Raw genomic sequence first — 19,202 nt, forward strand, 5'->3', positions numbered from 1 at the left:
TTAAAGCCTCTGCCTTCAGCTCAGGTCATGATCCCAGGGTCCTGGGATCGAGCCCCGCATTGGGCTCTCTCCTCGGCGGGAGGCCTGCTTCTCCCTCTCTCTCTCTGCCTGTCTCTCTGCCTGCTTGTGATTTCTGTCTGTCAAATAAATAAATAAAATCTTTAAAAAAAAAAAAAAAAAAAAAAAGAATTGTTCTAATGATACTACCCAGGGTTAGCAAAAATGCAGGGAAACAGACACTTTATTTACATGGTCTTCTTGGGATAGAACCTAAATTGGTAAATCTTTCTGAAGAATGTAACAACATATGCCATAAATATTAAAAATACACAAACTCTTATAATTTTCACTTATAAGAAATTACCCTGAGAAAATAATCAGAGCAGCATAAAAGCATTTTCATCTTATTCTTAATAACAGCTCAACACTAGATACAACCTGAATATCAAAAAATAGGAAAATTACCAAATAAGTTATGATAGATAATTATGCAATTATCAAAAGTCATAATTTTGAAAAATGACTTAAGGATGTGATGATTGTTCCCAACATAATTTTAAGTGACAAACAGTGAGATATAAACTTCTATCTACAGTGGGAATGTAAAATGATGCAGCTGTTGCAGGAAACAGTATGGTGGTTCCTCAAAAAATTAAAAATAGAATTAGCCTATGACCCAACACTTCCACTTCTCAGTATATTCCCCAAAGAGTTAGAAACCAGGGTCTTGAAGAGGCAGTTGTATACCCATGTTTATATGCCCATGTTCATTTGCCCATGCTCACACAGCAGGATTCAAAACAGCCAAAAGGTGAAAGGAACCCAAGTGTCCATGGACACATGAGTGGATAAACAAGATGCCATCTATCCATTGAATAATATATAATAATAATAATAATAATAATAATAATATTGTTCCATCTTTGAAAGGAAGGAAATTCTGATACATGTCGCGACATGCATGAACCTTGAAGGCAATATGTTAAGTGAAAAACGACAAAAGTGTGGTATGATTCCACTTCTGTGAGGTACCTAGAGTAGTCAAATTCACACAGACAGAAGATAGAATGGTGGTTGCCGAGAGCTAAGACGAGGGGAATGGGAAGTTGTTTAATGTCTATAATCTCAGTTTTGCAGGATGAAAAGAATTCTACAGATTGGTTGTACAATATGTGAATGTATGTAACAGTACTGGATCATACTTGAAAATGGTTAAGGTTGTAAATTTTATGTGTATTTTATCACGATTTTTTAAACGGGGGGAAAAAGCTAGGTATGAACCCATTTTTGAAAGACATTTATAAAAAACAATCACATCCTTCTACCACCTCCACCATCACTATCTTCTAAGGAGAACGTAGATATGAGCACAAAGTTTTAAAGGCTCTTCGAATAGCAAAAAATAGAGGTCACAAGATATTAGAAGTCTAGGAAATGACTAAGAGAGAGAAGGTAGGAGCTGGCAAGATGGCAGTCCACAGAAGGGAGAAAGAAAGTAAAAGAGGAAGCCAAAACTCCATTGTCAAAGAAAATTTACAATATACTACAAATTACTTACAAATACTTTTACGCAAGTGGATTTTTCCAGGGAAGCTCAGAGAGGCGAGGCTGGTGGCAGCTGACAATTGGGTTATATGAAAAATGTCTAAGGAAAAAGACTGGAAAGATACATCCTAAAATGTCAGTGATGGTTATTTCTAGACAGTGAGATTCCTGGCAGCTTTTTTCTTCTTCTAATGTGTACTCCTTTATGTGTTTTCTAAATTTTCTGTAACTAGCACATGGGCATTTATTTTTTAGTGGTTGTCTTGGGTAGTGGTGATGGGAATGAGAGGAAGGTAAGCAACAGGCATAGCCTTAGGAAAGATGAATCGACAGGATTTAGCAACAGGACCACTGAGGGACTGCCTTCTCCTGTAGTTCATTCACTCACCAATTCACTAACCTGAGCATCTAACCGACTCATTATCAGCCGACCAGAGAATCATGTGAGAAGCCCACGCGGGCTTCGTACTAAGGATACACTCTAAGAAGAATGACCAATCTAGTCAGAGTACTCACTGGAATCTAGGATGGTTGAAAAATGCTTTGAATTAGTGTAAAACAGACGAATGCCAGATACTGTCCCAATTACCTGAATTATTCTATCAAGGAACAAAAGCTCCATAAAACAATGAAGAATGTATCAAGGAAGGTGTTCTACAAAGCAAAATTTCCGAACTGTGTGTGCATCTTTATGGAGCATTTTGATAAGCACTGTTGAATGAAATCTTTGGAAAAGAATTTGTGTACTGTTTTGCATGATGAAACAGCATCTACAGAACATCTAATGTTTTCCTGATGACTCAGTGTCATCATCAAAAGCATCAAGCCCAGCGCTGTCTATGACCCAGTTACGCCCTCAGGAGCTACCAAGTTCTCCAAGACTACTTCCCACTCTGGTCCAGATTTCTAGGTTTTTTCCATTCTTGTGTGTTTTTCTATAGCTTTTTATAGCTTTTATCTTCAACACAATAAGGTTTGTAGCTGGAAGTGACCTCAGAGATTACTTAATATGACCTACTCATCTCACAGAGGAGCAAACTATTTTCCTCCTCCACTCTGAGGCTCTTCTTCCAAAATTTAGCTGTGTCAATGTGCCTACCATGAGCAACACCTCTCTGGTTTCCAATGTTCTGCTTCTAATCTGACAACTGGGAAAGCAGATAAGCAACCTCATTAGAATTATGCCAAAAATAACCATGATCTAAATGGAAAACTATTCTTAGAACACAAAGTAGGAGTTTTAATGTTGTTCTCTTGGGTCATACATTTCTTTGTGGGAATTTGGGGGCCTGTTTTCCAGCCCTCAGGTTTGGGAAATGTGTTTACAATACAATACTACAGGCTTCTAGGACTATATATAGAGAACGCTAATCCTCTGAGAAGAAGGAACCCTTCCTCTCATGAACCATGTGAGCTCAAGTTAACTGTAGTCATTCTGAGCCTCAGTGTGCTCACATGTATAATGGGAATGATGTCTACCTGGGATAATAATGAATGGATTAAGTGAGGTCAGGTGCTTTAAACAGTGCTCAAAAATGAGAGTTGATATTGCTGTTCCTCTTCACATTCCCTCAAGCACTACAAGAAGGCATGTTTGCAAAAATTAACACAGTACCTTCATTTATTCAGCTCCTTCAGGACTGGGTACAATCTCACCCAAAGCAAGAGTGGGAGCCTCACTTGCAGATACTCTGATTCAACCAGTCTGAGTTGGCGCCTCAGTATAGAGATCCTCAAATGATTCTCATAGGAGCCCAGGTTGCGAATGAATGCTCCAGACAAAAACCTTGAACCCTGCTGAGGCTCCATACCTGCCTACATCAGATCAGGACCCCTAGAAGCCCTACTGTCCGCTGGTGAGACTCTAGCTTGGTTTACTCTTGGTACCGTCACACTGATCCCCCGGGGACCCTGCCTTGACTCAACTCCTATTTCCCTCAAATTGCTTGATAGTATATGGTGTAAGTCTCATCACATACGGGGTACATGAACTGATATGACTGTAACAATTGTTAAAATGCTATAATACTTCCATACTAGCTGGCATAGAGTTGTTGCCCTAAATTCCCTGAGTGGCCCCACTTCTCCATCATCCAGCCCTATGATCTACATCCACTCTGGCTGGTTAGTAACAATAATCAACTATTTTTAATACCATTCCTGATTTTCATGACCTAGGGCTTTGTACCAGGGCACTGAAATTTAGAGAATGAAAACACTGTAGCTAATGATTTTTTTAACTTTATGGGTGAAAGAACGAAACAGCAGAAAAAGAAATCAAGGAATTGTTCCCATTTACAATTGCACCAAAAACTATAAGATACCTAGGAATAAACCTAACCAAAGAGATAAAAGATCCGTTCTGTGAAAACTATAAAACACTGATGAAAGAAATTGGAGATGATGGGGCACCTGGGTGGCTCAGTGGGTTGGGCCTCTGCCTTCAGCTCAGGTCATGATCCCGGGGTCCTGGGATTGAGCCCCTCATTGGGCTCCCTGCTTGGCGGGGAGCCTGCTTTCCCCTCTCTCTATGCCTGCCTCTCTGCCTACTTGTAATATCTCTCTCTCTCTCTCTCTCTCTCTCTGTCAAATAAATAAATAAAATCTTTAAAAAAGAAGAAAGAAAGAAATTGGAGATGACACAAATAAGTAGAAAGATATTCTATGCTCATGGATTAGAAGAACAAATATTGTTAAAATGTCTATACTACTCAAAACAATCTACATATTTAATGAAATCCCTATCAAAATACTACCAGCATTTTTCACAGAGCTAAAACAAATAATCCTAAAATTTGTATGGACCACAAAAGACTCCAAGTAGCCAAAACAATCTTGAAAAAGAAAAGCAAGGCTGGAGGTATCATAATTCTGGACTTCAAGTTATATTACAAAGCAGTAGTGGTCAAGATAGAATGGTTCTGGCACAAAAACAGACACATAGGTCAGTGGAACAGAACAGAAAATCCATAAATGGACCCACAACTCTACGGTCAACTAATCTTCAACAAAGCAGGAAAGAATTTCCAATGGAAAAAAGATAGTATCGTCAACAAATGGTGTTGGGAAACCTGGACAGCCCCATGCAAAAGGATGAAATTGGACCACTTTCTTACACCATACACAAAGATAAATTCAAAATGGATGAAAGACCTACATGTAAGACAAGAAACCATCAAAGTCCTAGAAGTAACCTCTTTGCAAATTCTTGCTAGACATGTCGCTGGAGGGAAGGGAAACAAAAGCAAAAATGAACTATTGGGACTTTATCAACCAAGATAAAAAGCTTCTGCATAGCAAAGGAAACAACAACTAAAAGGCAACCTTCAGAATGGGAGATATTTGCAAACAACATATCTGATAAAGGGTTAGTATCCGAGATCTTTTTTTTTTTTAAGATTTTATTTATTTATTTGACAGATAGAGATCACAAGTAGGCAGAGAGGCAGGCAGAGAGAGAGAGAGAAGATGAAGCAGGCTCCCTGCGGAGCAGACAGCCCGACGTGGGGCTTGATCCCAGGACCCTGGGATCATGACCTGGGCCGAAGGCAGAGGCTTTAACCCACTGAGCCACCGAGGCGCCCCAGTATCCGAGATCTTAAAGAACATATCAAAGTCAACACCCCAAAAACACCCAAAAAACAAATAATGCACTTACAAAATGGGCTAGAAGACATGAATAAACATTTTTCCAAAAGAAGACATCCAGATGGCAAATAGACACATGAAAAGATGCTCAATATCACTCATCATCAGGGAAATAAAGATCAAAACTACTATGAGGTATCACCTCGTACCTGTCAGAATGGTTAAAATTAACATCACAGGAAACAATAGATGTTGGTGCGGACGGAGAGAAAGGGGAACCCTCTCGCACTGTTGGTAGGAATGCAAACTGGTGCAGTCACTGTGAAAGACAGTACTGACGTTCCTCAAAATGTTAAAAATACAACTACCCTCTAACCCAGCAATTGCACTACTAGGTATTTACCCAAAGGACACAAAAATAGTGATTCAAAGGAGCACATGCACCCCAATGTTTATGCAAGCATTAACAACAATATGGAAAGAACCCAAACGTCCACTGACTGATGAATGGGTAAAGAAGATGTAGTGTATATGTATACAATACAATACTACTCAACCATAAAAAAAAGAATAAAATCTTGCCATTTGCCACAATGTGGATGGAGCTAGAGAGTATAATGCTACAGAAAATAAGTCAGTTAGAGAAAGACAAATACCATATGACTTCACTCATATGTGGAATTTAAGAAACAAAACAGAAGCGGAGGTGGGGGAAGAAAGGCAAACCATAAAACAGACTCTTAACTAAGGAGAACAAACTGAGGGTTGCTAGAGGGGAGGTGGATGGGGTGGGGGGATGAGTTAAATGGGTGATGGGGATTAAAGAAAGCACTTGTGATGAGCCCTGGATGTTGTCTGTAAATGATAAATCACTGAATTCTATTTTTTTTAAAGATTTTATTTATTTACCTGATAGAGATCACAAGTAGGCAGAGAGACAGGCGGGGGGGCGGGGAAGCAGGCTCCCCGCTGGGCAGAGAGCCTGATGCGGGGCTCCATCCCAAGACCCTGAGATCATGACCTGAGCTGAAGGCAGAGGCTTAACCCACTGAGCCACCCAGGCGCCCCCTGAATTCTATTTTTGAAACTAATATTACACTATATGTTAACTAACTGAAATTTAAATAAAAACTACAAAAAAATAAAAATAAAAAGATAACTTTTATGGGTGAGCCCGTTCACATAGACAGTGACACAACTGGCCTCCTAACTTTATTCAGGTCTTTGTTCAAATGTCATACTACAGAGAATGTCCCACACCACTCCATCTAAAGCGGTGCTTCTCTGCCTAACGTTTCCATCTTTTATTTGTTGCACAGCACGAATTATTTTCAATTATGTTTTTTGTTTTGTTTTGTTTTAATCTATACGTTAACTCTCTCTACTAGATCCAAGGTTCTGTGAGAGCGAGGACTGGTCTGGTTTGTTTGCTCTCTAATTCCCAACGTGTTGAACATTTATCTATTCTACAGTAAGTGCTAATAGAGATTTGCCAACAATAAATGAATAACATAATTCATATACCACTAAAAAAAGATTATGGATGGGAGGAAATATCTGCAAATCTTCTATCTGATAAAGAACTTGTATCCAGAATACACAAGAACCCCTACAATTAATAATAAAATCATAAACAACTCAATTAAAAAGTGGGGGGATTGACTAGACATCTCACCAAATAAAATACCCAATTGGCTAATAAGATGCTCAACATCATTGATCAGTAGGAAAACACAAATTTAATGACAACAAAATTCCACTACACACCCACTGGAGTGGCTAGAATCAGAAATACTGGGGGGCACGTGAAGAAACTGGACTTCTCTACATTGCTTTTGGGAATGTACAACTGCTTTAGAAAATAGTTGGAGAGTTTCTTAGAAAGTTAAACAGGGGCACCTGGGTGGTACAGTGGGTTAAGCATCTGACTCTTGGTGGCATCTCAGGTCTTGATTTCAAGATCATGAGATCAAGTTCTGCAAGGGATTCCATGCTCAGTGCAGAGTCAGCTTGAGATTCTCTCTTCCTCTGCCTCTCCCTCTCACGTTCTCTCTCTCTCTCAAATAAATAAGTCTTTTAAAAAGAAAAGTTACTAGCAGTTCCACTCAGTTATCTACCCAAGAGAAATAAGAATAATGTCCACACAAAGACTTGTCTACAAATGCTCATAACAAATTTATGACAGCCAAAAAGTAGAACAGCCTAGATGTCCTTCAACTGATGAATAGATAAACAAAATGCAGTATAGCCATACAACAGAATGCTGTTCTCAAGATATACACATACATTTTGGTGGCGGGGGAGGGGGGTATTGGAAATATTCCAGGACTGGATTGTGGTGAGAAATATACAACTCTATACATTTACTCAAAATCACAGATCTGGGTACTTACAATGGTGAATTTTATGGTATGTAAATTATATCTCACTAAAGCTGTTAAACAACACACACACACACACACACACACACACACACACACACACACACACAAATTGATGCAATAAAAACCACTGTGGAAATCTAAGAGTTCATTTGTAGCCCTTCCCAGAAAATCTCTCCTACTCCCTTTTCACTAATACTGCCTCTTTATCCACAATGACAGGCAGACATGCCTCAGGCTGGGGACCCAAGGCCAACAGGAATCTGCTAGTTTTGGTGCCCTGTGTCTGAACAATGTACTCTATTTCCCCTTAACCTCTCCTACATATTCACGTGGATAACTTAGAGTTACAACCCCAGATTGCCCCATGAAGGCTTAGCCTGGTATGGGGTTTCTACTTCTGGAGTCTACACACTCCCAACTGTCCTCTTGGTTCCCAAGCTCGCTTTTGTCCTGGAACACTGATTTTAGTCCAGCCTTATTCCTCAATGCATAAACCTGAAACAAAAGCCCTAAAGGCCATCTACTACCCTGGACCAAGAACTTCATTTTGACTGACATCAGCTAGCTTCCCCCTAGTTCTGGGGTAGGATAGAGTTCAGGCAGTGGCTCATAATCTGAAGGGTATATCCCAGGGATTCCCATCCTTCTTCAAAAATGAGGACCCCTTTAGGATGTCAAAACATTTTTCAAACCCACACTTAGTAGTAATTGCACTTTTAGTATCAGTTGACTAAAAAAGTACAGAATGACAAAATGCTATGCTAGCTTAAATGCTCTTAAGTAAATTTGCATTTTATTAATCATAATCACATCTACATTTACCGGGAAGGAAAATCTGCTCTTTTTTAAAAGGGTGAAATACTTAGCTCCAGCTGCTTCTGTATCCTGAGAAAGTGCAGAATTCACATGGGGGGAAGAAGAGGTCATTTTTTTTCCTTAGGATGATGCAGCCCTGAGTCGTGAAAGGGAAGCCAGCCTCTAGACTGATCTGATGAAAGAGATAGACGCTACTGGGAAATAACTTGGTTTGCATAATAAAACAATAAAGATCTTTCAAGTAGTTCTCAGGCAGCTAACAGGAGTGATGGTGGCTTTTAGTATTGTTTTTGGTATGGGAGGCAGCAAAGGTGAGGAAGAACCCCAACATATTGAAAGAGGTGTTGAGGGGAAAAGTGTCAATGGGAAGAAGAGCTTAACACAAATCCAGATCATTACTGATTGGAGCAATGACTTGGATGTTGTCAGAAAGCCCCAGCCCACAGCATGGGAAATCCCCTATAGGAAATGGGGTTTCTAATCATTTCTTGAGTCATCTCTTTAGAATCATCAGAATCACAAGGGAGTGTCACAGATACTGAGGGAAGATCACATCTGAATTAGTGAAGCATACAGATCAGAACACCAGCTTAGGACCCATAGTCCCACCAAGTCTGTCATTTCAAATACCTGTAACACCCTAATACTACAGGAAAAGCAGTACTCCACTTACAAAAAACACTCTTGTACATATATTCTTACTTTTACCACCAAAACAACCTATGAGAAAGGTCTAATCAACCCAACTTTACAATATGGGAAATTGAGGCTCAAAGAGAGTAAAATGATGTCTTACATCTAATAAGGAAGTCACCCAATGAGACCCAAAAGTGAGGCCTTTGGATTCCAAATGCAGTGTGTTTTGTACAACATCATGGGTATGGAAAATGAACAGAAAAAATAAAAAGAAGTCAGGGCAACTGAATTCTAAGTAATATCAGACTTCAACAGCCAACAGAGACTGCCTCAGAAGTCAAAGAATTAAGCAGTGCTCTAGACAGATTAGGTGCTCCTGCTAACTTTACTATTCCCCACTCATCAACATTATGAATATTCATTCATTAAATCATTCAACAAGTATTGATTGACTGTTTATCTTGAGCCAGTGCATTGGCAAAATCCAAGTTTCAGTAATTGCAACTTGAATACCATTCAATAATGATATCAATAAACAATATCCTTCCCTTGATGGTACGAACCTGATTCGCTGCCATCATGGTTTGTGGGCATTATTAAGCTCATGAAAACCCTGTATTTCCCAAAGAACAAAAAACCGTTTGCCCCAAAAAATGCTAATTACACTCACACACAAACCATCAGCCTATACTGCTTTTAAATGTATAACCAGATAAACACAGAGGTCCATTCCTGGCATTTTTTATTCTGGAGCACCCAAAACAAGGCAAAAGTCATAGTCAACAAGTTGCCCAAGTACAGTTGAACAATAACCTGGGTCAAAGTGATAACAGAAAGATGTGACTCAGTTAAGTGGTTCTACAAGGAAAAGAAATAAAATAAACAACTGTCTCAACTACTAGAATACTATTCACAGGTCTGTCCTCACTGCGGTATATGTGTGCATCACTGGATAGGAAGTCAGTCCCATGTGCCTTCCAAGATCTGGTCTTGTCACTTAGCAGTCAGTGGCTTCAAGCAGGCACTTCTTTTCTCTGTGCTTTGATTTTCTCTTTATAAAATGTGAAGGTTAGACTACATAAGCTCCAGAAGTTAATATCAATCCAAAATCTCAGCAAGAAATAAATTGCACCCTCAAATTAGGAGAGTCAAGGAAACTGTGTACAGAGGTATAAGCGGGAGGCAAGGGAACAACAAAGGACAGTGGGGCAACAGAACAATCACCACATGCAAAAGGAGGAGGGCAAGAGGCAGTTAAAGGACCCAGTGGGAAAGAGTCAGGCAGCAGGGGCCACCTGCAGAGGAACCGTGACTTCCGGTCAAGGGGCACAGTCAGTGCAAGGTAACGTTCAGGAAGGGTAGGATCTCTCTTTGATATCCTTCCAGAACCCAACCAGAAGCTGAAGGGTGTATCAGTTTCCCAGGGAAGAAAACAGAGTGGAGAAAAGTAGAGGGAAGACCTGGAGATGTCAACTAGCACAGGTCTCTTCCAGTTTTCACATTCTCTGATTCTATTCATCTGGTAATTTGTGGAGGATAATTTGACCTCACTTGACCTCTGGCATGTCAAACCTGGAACTCAGGACAATCAGGGATAAGTAGAGCCCAGCACACACACCAAGGTCAACACCTATCTTATCACTCACTGTACAGAATATTTCAAGGTGCTGATATCATGCTCCTAGGTGAACCTCCCAGGTCTAGATGTATTATTTGATTTTCATCTTTAAAAGAAGACCCATGGGGCACCTGGGTGGCTCAGTGGTTAAGCCTCTGCCTTCGGCTCAGGTCATGATCTCAGGGTCCTGGGATCGAGTCCCACATCGGGCTCTCTGCTCAGCAGGGAGCCTGCTTCCCTTCCTCTCTCTCTCTCTGCCTGCCTCTCTGCCTACTTGTGATCTGTCTCTGTCAAATAAATAAAATCTTTAAAAAAAAAAATAAAAAAAAAAATAAAAGAAGACCCATGATCTACCAGGAATAGACCATACTTTCCATTCCTTTCTTTGAGAAACGTAACAGTTAAGACACCAGCCTGGAATCAGATTCTGACCCTGAGTAACCTGATTAAATTCTCTAAGACTTTCCAGGTTTGTAAAATCGGGATAATAGAACCTACCACACAGAGCTGTTGGAAAGAGTGCATGAAATGGTCAGCATGTAGCACAAAGTCCTACAGATACCACGTAACATTTAATCCTTCACTGGGTACTTATTTTTAAAAAATTTCTTAGGCGTTGCTAATGATTTTTACCTAAGTTACCTTTCTCTTCCTTCATTCCAACTCTAAAGGAATCCTTGACACAACTTTCTAGGGTTCCCGAAATGCCAACAATTGATCAGGGATTTTTTTTGAAGCTACACATGAAATGAATTTGTTTGGAGATTCATCACCTCAGACAAGATGAAATTAACAGTTTCAGTGGAAAACTGTTCATTTTGAAAATACAAATCCTACACACTGAAAATCAAATCAAATGTAAATAAAAAATCAATCATCACATAATGCCATTGGAAAAATATAATCTAGAAAGAGAAAACTTGGATTCTTATAAAAAAGTTTCTTTTGACCAGTGTCTTCTGTGAGTACATAATCCTATTCTTTAAAAACTTGGGGGAGTGGGGCGCCTGGGTGGCTCAGTGGGTTAAAGCCTCTGCCTTCGGCTCAGGTCATGATCCCAGGGTCCTGGGATCGAGCCCCGCATCGGGCTCTCTGCTCCGCGGGGAGCCTGCTTCCTCCTCTCTCTCTCTGCCTGCCTCTCTGCTACTTGTGATCTCTGTCTGTCAAATAAATAAATAAAATCTTTAAAAAAAAAAAAACTTGGGGGAGACTTTGCTATTACCTATAGACATACTAAGAAATTATAAGGATGCGTAAGAGACCACCATAACTTTAAAAGGCAATGTGGAAATACAAAATGTCAAGAGTAGAATAAACATCAAGTGTTGAATACCCAGGGAAGTGGGGAAGTGGGGAAGAAAGAAGTAAAGAGGCTTCTGGTGAAGCAGAAGCCAATATTCAAAGACATTGCAGTTGAGCTGCACATATTCATCTGGCCTGTCCACACTTCTGAAGTACATTCTTAGTCCCTGGCCCTAGGATAGAACTTAGGTGAGCAAATCCTACCAGTCCTCCAGACATTGCTTCTGCTCTTGAAGTATTCAAGGTCTCCTGAGGAGGCAGACTCATAAAAAGCCATCCAGAGAACACGATGGACACTGAGCTATAATATGAACAAATCAATATGGGAACATAAATTCAGGGAAAGAGGAGGATCAAGTCACTAATGGCTTGCTATCAGTTAGCTTCTGCTGTGTAACAAAGTACTCTAAAACCTTGAGATTTAAACACCAGCTATATATTCAGTTTGCTACTCTGCAGGTCAGCTGCACTGTTCTGGTCTAGGTTGATTCAGTTCATCTCAGGTGGTTTTCTTATGTCTGTGGTCAGGTTAGAGATCTGCTGGTGCCTGAGTAGCTTATGAAAACCTCATTTGCCTGAGTGGGCACTGGGAAATAGGAGGACTAAGTCATGAGTCTCTCATCACCCAGTCTAGGCTTCTTCACGTGGAAGTAGTCACAGTGCCCCCCAAATCAACAAAACCTGGCAAATACCAATGCATAGGCTCTTTTCAAGTCTCTGCCCGCATCATGTTTGCTAAAGTCCCATTAGGCAAAGCAAGGTAGAAGGCCAAGCCTAGAGTCAACATGGGAAGGGCTGTAAAGTCACACATGGAAGGCATGTGTATATAGGAATGGGAAGAATTTGAGGCCATTTTTATAATCTATCACAAGGCTGCACACAAGTGACACTTGAAGGGAATGTAACAGTCTCCTAGGAATTTAGCAGAATAGGAGCTATTCCCTGGAAGAAGAATCAAGACAGGAACCAACATGTAAGTGTCAACATGTCTCTGACTCACCCAAGATAGAGCAAGGAGAGGTTCTGAAGGGAGGTTTACACTTTATCATGGGATTTTCCATTTTGTGCAGGGGTATTTGAAATATCTGTAGCTGTAGTGGATCCCATTATATGATTTCCAGCATCTCATCTTGCCTCTGGGGCTCGGAAGCTAACCCAATAAGGCTGGCAGGGGTGTTCATGTAATGCACATAACAGGTAAAAATCCTGTTATACTGGCCGCCCTTACAAAGAGACCTTAAAGACAGAACATCTTGACAATGAAATCCACAGTGACTTCATAAACCATGGGAAGCAGAGCTGTGGCATCAGAGTCAGAAAAAAAAAAATGCCCTGGCAACTATGATGACGTCCCCACTCAGGGAGAAAGGAAACAAGGCCCACCAAAGCAGAACTGGATCATAAATGGTGTGGCTTCTATGTCCCTCATTTCCCCTGCCTACTTGTTCCAAACCCAAGATCCAATTAAATAGTCAGATTTGCTTGCTTCATTCATTCACTTATTCATTTACTTTTCCATCAAATATTTATTAGGCACCTTCAACATGCCAAGAGAAGCTGGGAACAAACAGAGATGAGTAAGTGCCCCTGTCCCCAAACTCTCAACATTTGCTGTGTGGGGTGGGGGAAGAAATAGAAACAAGTACATTTCAGCATGATGATAATTGCAAAGGAATCTCAGGGTGCTAAGGGAAAGCCTGGAAGGAGAACCCAACCCAGACCAAGGGTCAGGGACAGCTTCCTGGAGACCAAAATATGTTAGCTGAATGCTAAAGAATGTTTAGGAAATAGGCAGGAAAGTGAAGGGCATTCCAGGCAGAGGAAACAGCAGGTACTAGGACACAGGAGGAAGGATATGGTATAATCGGGAAAAATGGAAACAGCCCCTATACTTTCTGACACACAGGAAGTCCACAGAGAAAGGGCACAAGCAGGAGACAGCTAGGATGTCATCTGACAAGGACGATGCCCCACAAGCTCTCCTCTCCCCAATATCTAGAACATTGTATCAGGTACCAGTTAGTCACCCTTCCTGACAAACTGAGCATAACCCATCATGAAGGAACTCGAGTCCCTGACTTGCCTGAAGCAGTGTCTATACTGAATCATGGAATAGACTTTGGCCCCTATTTTTAGCATCACTGGATAGTTAGGGTGATTTGGGGGCAGGCTGCCATTCCCTGAAGCCTCATCAAGCCCCCATACAGGCTTTTTCTGCAGGCAAACTTGATTTACTTCTTCTCTTCAGGATGAAAGAAGACAGGAGAGTTAAGAAGGGCACCAGGGAGTCCTCCCATTCAAACAGCTCTAATTCCAGAATGCTGCCTTGATTGGCTGGCAGAACTCAAGGCCACAGTGCAGCTCAGAGTTGAACAATATTAACAACAGTAATAATAACAAGGCTCTCAATCTGCGGGTATTTTATAAGAGACAAGCCCTTGGCTAAATTCCTCTTGGATATAATCTCATTTATTCCTCATATTAACTCTGTGGAGATATTTCTATCATAATGAGCCATGAAACTTAAGAGGTAAAGCATGATGACTTATGTCAAGTCACAGGAGTCACAGAGACAGAATTTGTGTCCTCTCCCATCTCTGCCGTTTCCTAACCCAGGCTCCTCTATTTGACACCCAATTTTATCAGATAATGTTTATTCATTCAGGGGTATTTCTGCATCCCACCTGGTGTACTGAGCCTGCAGAGGATGAATCAGACATGGTCTTTAGCCATGTAGGATATTCATGAATTCAACCATCCATTAATTCAATCAATATGATTAAGCACCTACTGTGTGCCAGGAACTCTGTAAGCGCTAGGAAGTAGAAGTGAAAAATGAAGTCAAATTTCTTATCTATTGTAATGGAATTTAAGACATGTACCTAAGTAACTATCATCAGGGTACCATGCCACAGGGGCTGGAAGCACACATTCCTGACTCCCAGCTAAGTAGTTATCAGCAAAACTTCTTGAAAGAGCTGTTTCTAGTCACCATCTCCACTTCTTTCCTCTTGTCTCTCTCATCTCCCTCCATCTGGGCTTCTGATCCACTGCTCCACTGAAGCTGCTCTTCTCAAGATGACTAGAGCTCAAGGTCACCAAGTTGATTGGTTGCTTTTCTAGACTTCTCCTACAATATCATTTCACAGAGTTGATAGTCTGTCTTTGTCAAAATGCATTTCCCTTGATTTCCTTGATAGCACATTCTCTAGGTGTTCCTCATGTTTCACTGACCGTCCCTTTTTGAACTTTGCTAGCTTGTTCTCTCCACTTAACCTCTAAATATTTTATCTCCTTAAGGATTGGTATCCAGGCCCCTTTTCCTATTTATTCTTTCCCACCCTATGGCTTTAAATATCATTTATACTGGCACCCAACTGTGTATCTCTAGTCCTGACTTCTCTCGGGAACTCCAAACACTTAAATCCAAATGTCCACGGACACCAAACTCAACATTCAAAATAGAAACTCATGATTTTTACTACCAGTCCTACTACTTTCTCGTTCAGTAAACAGCATCACCATCTGCTGGGTGGCTTGAGCCAAAAGTATGTCCTCCTCTATTCTTCTCTGTCCCTCACTCCCCACATCCAACCCTCAGTGCTGCTGATGCACCTCCAAGGCATATCTTGATCCCTTCACTTCTCTCCATCTTCACTATTCCATTATTTCTTATCTTGATGACTACAGAAGCCTTTGGGTTGGTCTCCTGGCTCTGCCATGTTATTTATATCTCAGGGTATATGTCACCACCTCAGAAAGGGCTTCCATGATTATCCACTTTAATTAATTCATTGGTCTGTTTTAATTCTCCATATGGTACATATTACCAATGAATGTACAAAAGTATATCTGTTTCCAGCCCATTTATTCTCACTAGAATGTAAGATTCAAGAAAGTGAAGAGCTTATTTTTGCGTTGTTTAGGATACTGAGGAGTAACTAGTGAAAATCGAGTAACCAGTAAAGGCTGAAGAAATGAAAGATGAATCCCTATGACTCCCATAATAAGAAAAGATCATTTTGATACGTGAAGAAGTTGATAATAAAGGTCTATCACTTTTGTGATCCAGGAAGGAAGCAAGAGGGGCAGGACCTGCAGCAGCCCCAAAACTATCAGGTATGGAACCACAAGGCAATCCATTTGTCAAAACGGAAGAATGGTCAAAGACTTTTATTGAGACTCTCAGAGACTTTTTCACACCAAACACACAGAATATATATTTCCCAAAATACAATTCTGAAATATTCAGGCAGCTGGACCAGATTGATTATAGCTGGACCGGAGCACGCCACTGAAGTCTCCCAGGTTGAAGCATTACGACTGATAGGTGCCTGTAAGTGGATAGTTCTGGCAGATGTTTGGGATGAATGAACCATTTAGAAAGAAGAAAGCCATCCAGCTGCCATTCTTTGAGAGTAGAAAATTCTATCAGAAGGCCCAGAAATACCAAATGCTCGGGAATTTGAATCAGAACAGAGCCCATGATGACAGTAAGAATGCAAACTGGGTAAATGAGCAAAACCAAAGCTCCCCATATAGATGTACCATGAGGGCTCCCCCCAAGGCCCACAGCTGCTCCGTCCACAGATGCTGGTGTCCGGCGTCTCACTACAATGCCGGAAGACTGAGCACATGGGTCGGACCTACAAGCCATCACTGTGCAGCAGTCCTTAGCAAAAATTCGGGCACAGAAAGGCTGTTCAAAAACAGACCACAGGGGCGCCTGGGTGGCTCAGTGGGTTAAAGCCTCTGCCTTCGGCTCAGGTCGTGAGCCTGGGGTCCTGGGATCGAGCCCCAAATCGGGCTCTCTGCTCAGCAGAGAGCCTGCTTCCTCCTCTCTCTCTCTCTCTCTGCATGCCTGTCTCCCTGCTTGTGATCTCTGTCAAATAAATAAATAAAATCTTAAAAAAAAATAAAAATAAAAATAAAAATAAAAAAACAAAAAACAAAAAATAGACCACAGAGTACATGAGTTTTTATTGATGGAAGCACTCAAACAAGCCAATTGTTTGCAACCAGAAGCTAAATGACTCATAATCTCTTCCAGAAAGGTCATAGCACACAGGGATTGATTGCAGAGCAATATGGATAAGCTAGTTTTTTAAAGGTCCAAATTTTCTGATATGTGAATAAATCAGCTTAATGGATGCTCAACCAGATAACTTCTTGAAGACGCGGGTGTGTCTTTGTCCACCTTTGTATCATCACAGTACTTTAATATCTAGGAGACAAGAAACAAGGGTTTGTCTATTAAAGAAATCTCAGCTTTGCGCAGTGGCAGTATCGTAGCCAATGAGGTTTATCCGAGGCGCGATTATTGCTAATTAAAGAAATCTCAGCTCCATTGTCTCCTCTAACTTGCTCACTCATCCTCTCTCTCCTCACTGCCTCTCTTCCTCTCCCTCTTCATTCTCTCTTTCTACACACACACACACACACACACACACACACACACACACACACATGGCCTCTCTGCTAGGGTCTGGTGCTCAAGAGTCCTTAAACCGGTGGAGAAGTGGATCGTACTATTCCATAATGACTTACCCTAACCCTAACCCAAAAGCTAACAGATGGACAAGAGTGGAGGTGCCCTGGACCAACAATGGAGGAGAGGCTGCCAAAACACATCTGGCTCCTAGGATATTAGGTAAGAGACTATGGATTTCTGCTAACATAATTACTATCATAGTCACATCATCTCTGTCCTATCTGAAAGGCAGAAGAAAACATCTAATGTGGAATGTGGTTCACAAATTATGTTCACCAAGTCAAAACCCCTATGGATCTCAAAACACCTGAAGTCAGACATTTCCCTAGCCAAATGTGACTCCACTACTTTCTTCCTAGACACCCTTGGGCAAGTTATTTAAGCTCTTAACAGGCTCCCTTTGCTCACCACACAGGTGGCCATGATGAGAGTGCCCAAAAAACGGTTGTGGAGATAAAGTGAGATGAATTACATAAAGCCCTTGGCAGTGGGCCTGGCACAAAATATGCACTCAACAAATGACATTGCAAATGCCATTTACTGTGCTCCCCTACTTGGCTCTCACTTTCATGCCTGACACCTGTGGCTCTCCTTCTGGGATGTGTGAGCTTGGTCAAAAATATGTTTCTTCACCGAAAGAAAAAGGCTCTGGGATTTTCATTCAGTTTTGCCTGCATTTTCCCCCTGTTCCATGGCACAACAGTGATGATAAGAAAGATCTAATCCCTGTCTTTAAACTACTAAGCTTTCAATATCCCTGGGCCTTTAAAGTCAGTGTTCTGCCTATGCATGGAGAGCAGAAAGTGACTCAGCAGCCTACTATGCCTATGGATAGATGGGACAATCTCTTGGGGCTATCCCACTGCCTCCATGCTGTTTCTGTTCCATCAATCCCCAAATGCTAATTTCGTTTCCCAAGGATACTTCTATGTTGTCTCCAGAAAGAATGTTGCACAGAAAGCTGGAAAATAAGAAGTCAAGGCTAGACCTTTGGGAATCTGAGGTACCCACCGTCCTTCCTCAAATCAACCTACAATGATTAGCTAAACACCTACTATGTGCCAAGTACTATGCTGGGGATAGGGATATAGTTTCTGACAAGACAGACTCCTGCCATGAAGAATATATGGAAGATTCCATGCAGAATGTACAGGTCCTGCTATGCAGAATGGTATGGATGATACCAACAAATCATGTATTCATTACAATTAATGTCACAAACTGTCAATTACACATTGCAGTGAGTGTTACTAAGAAAAAAAGCAGTGAGTTTTAAGACTCTTTAAGGTGGTCTGGAGATTCTAGGATTGCTTGCATAAGACAGTAACATCTAATCAAGGACCTGTCTAGAGAGTGATAAGAATTAGCCAAACAAAGAGGTTGAAAGGGGGAGGGGGCAATAAAAAGACTTGTGAAAGCCCAGAACATCAAAATGTCAAGGAACTAAAAAAAAAAGAATAAGGTTTCCAGAATACTGAGGGCTTGGAGGAGATGGGGAGATAGATAGATAGACAGACTGACCAACAGACCAACAGAGGACTGAATTGAATTGAACTGAACTGAATCGAATCGAATCGAATCAAATTGAAACTTAGGCAAAAGTTGGCAAACTCCAGCAGGGTCAAATCTGGTCTGCTGATTTTTGTCTAGTACCCCCCAGCTAAGAATGTTTTTTATGTTTTAAAATAGTTTAACAAATAAAAAGAATATTTAATGAGATGTAAAAATGACATGAAATTCAAACTGCAGTATTCATAAATGAAGTTTTACAGAACACAGCCACTCCCATATATCCACGTAATGCCTATGGCTGCTTTCAAGC

At 40.9% G+C, this 19,202-nt stretch overlaps 1 protein-coding gene and 1 pseudogene across 4 annotated transcripts in view; one reads left to right on the forward strand and one right to left on the reverse strand.

Annotated features, from left to right (window-relative positions):
• The window catches only part of HTR7 (5-hydroxytryptamine receptor 7), an 85,221-nt gene that overhangs the window by 55,592 nt on the left and 10,427 nt on the right, over positions 1-19,202 (reverse strand). The gene's annotated exons all lie outside the window — the stretch shown is intronic.
• On the forward strand, positions 17,156-17,241 carry LOC125085315 (uncharacterized; annotated as a pseudogene).

This window comes from Lutra lutra, chromosome 14 (genome assembly GCF_902655055.1).
Source record: "Lutra lutra chromosome 14, mLutLut1.2, whole genome shotgun sequence".
Taxonomy (NCBI): Eukaryota; Metazoa; Chordata; class Mammalia; order Carnivora; family Mustelidae; genus Lutra; species Lutra lutra.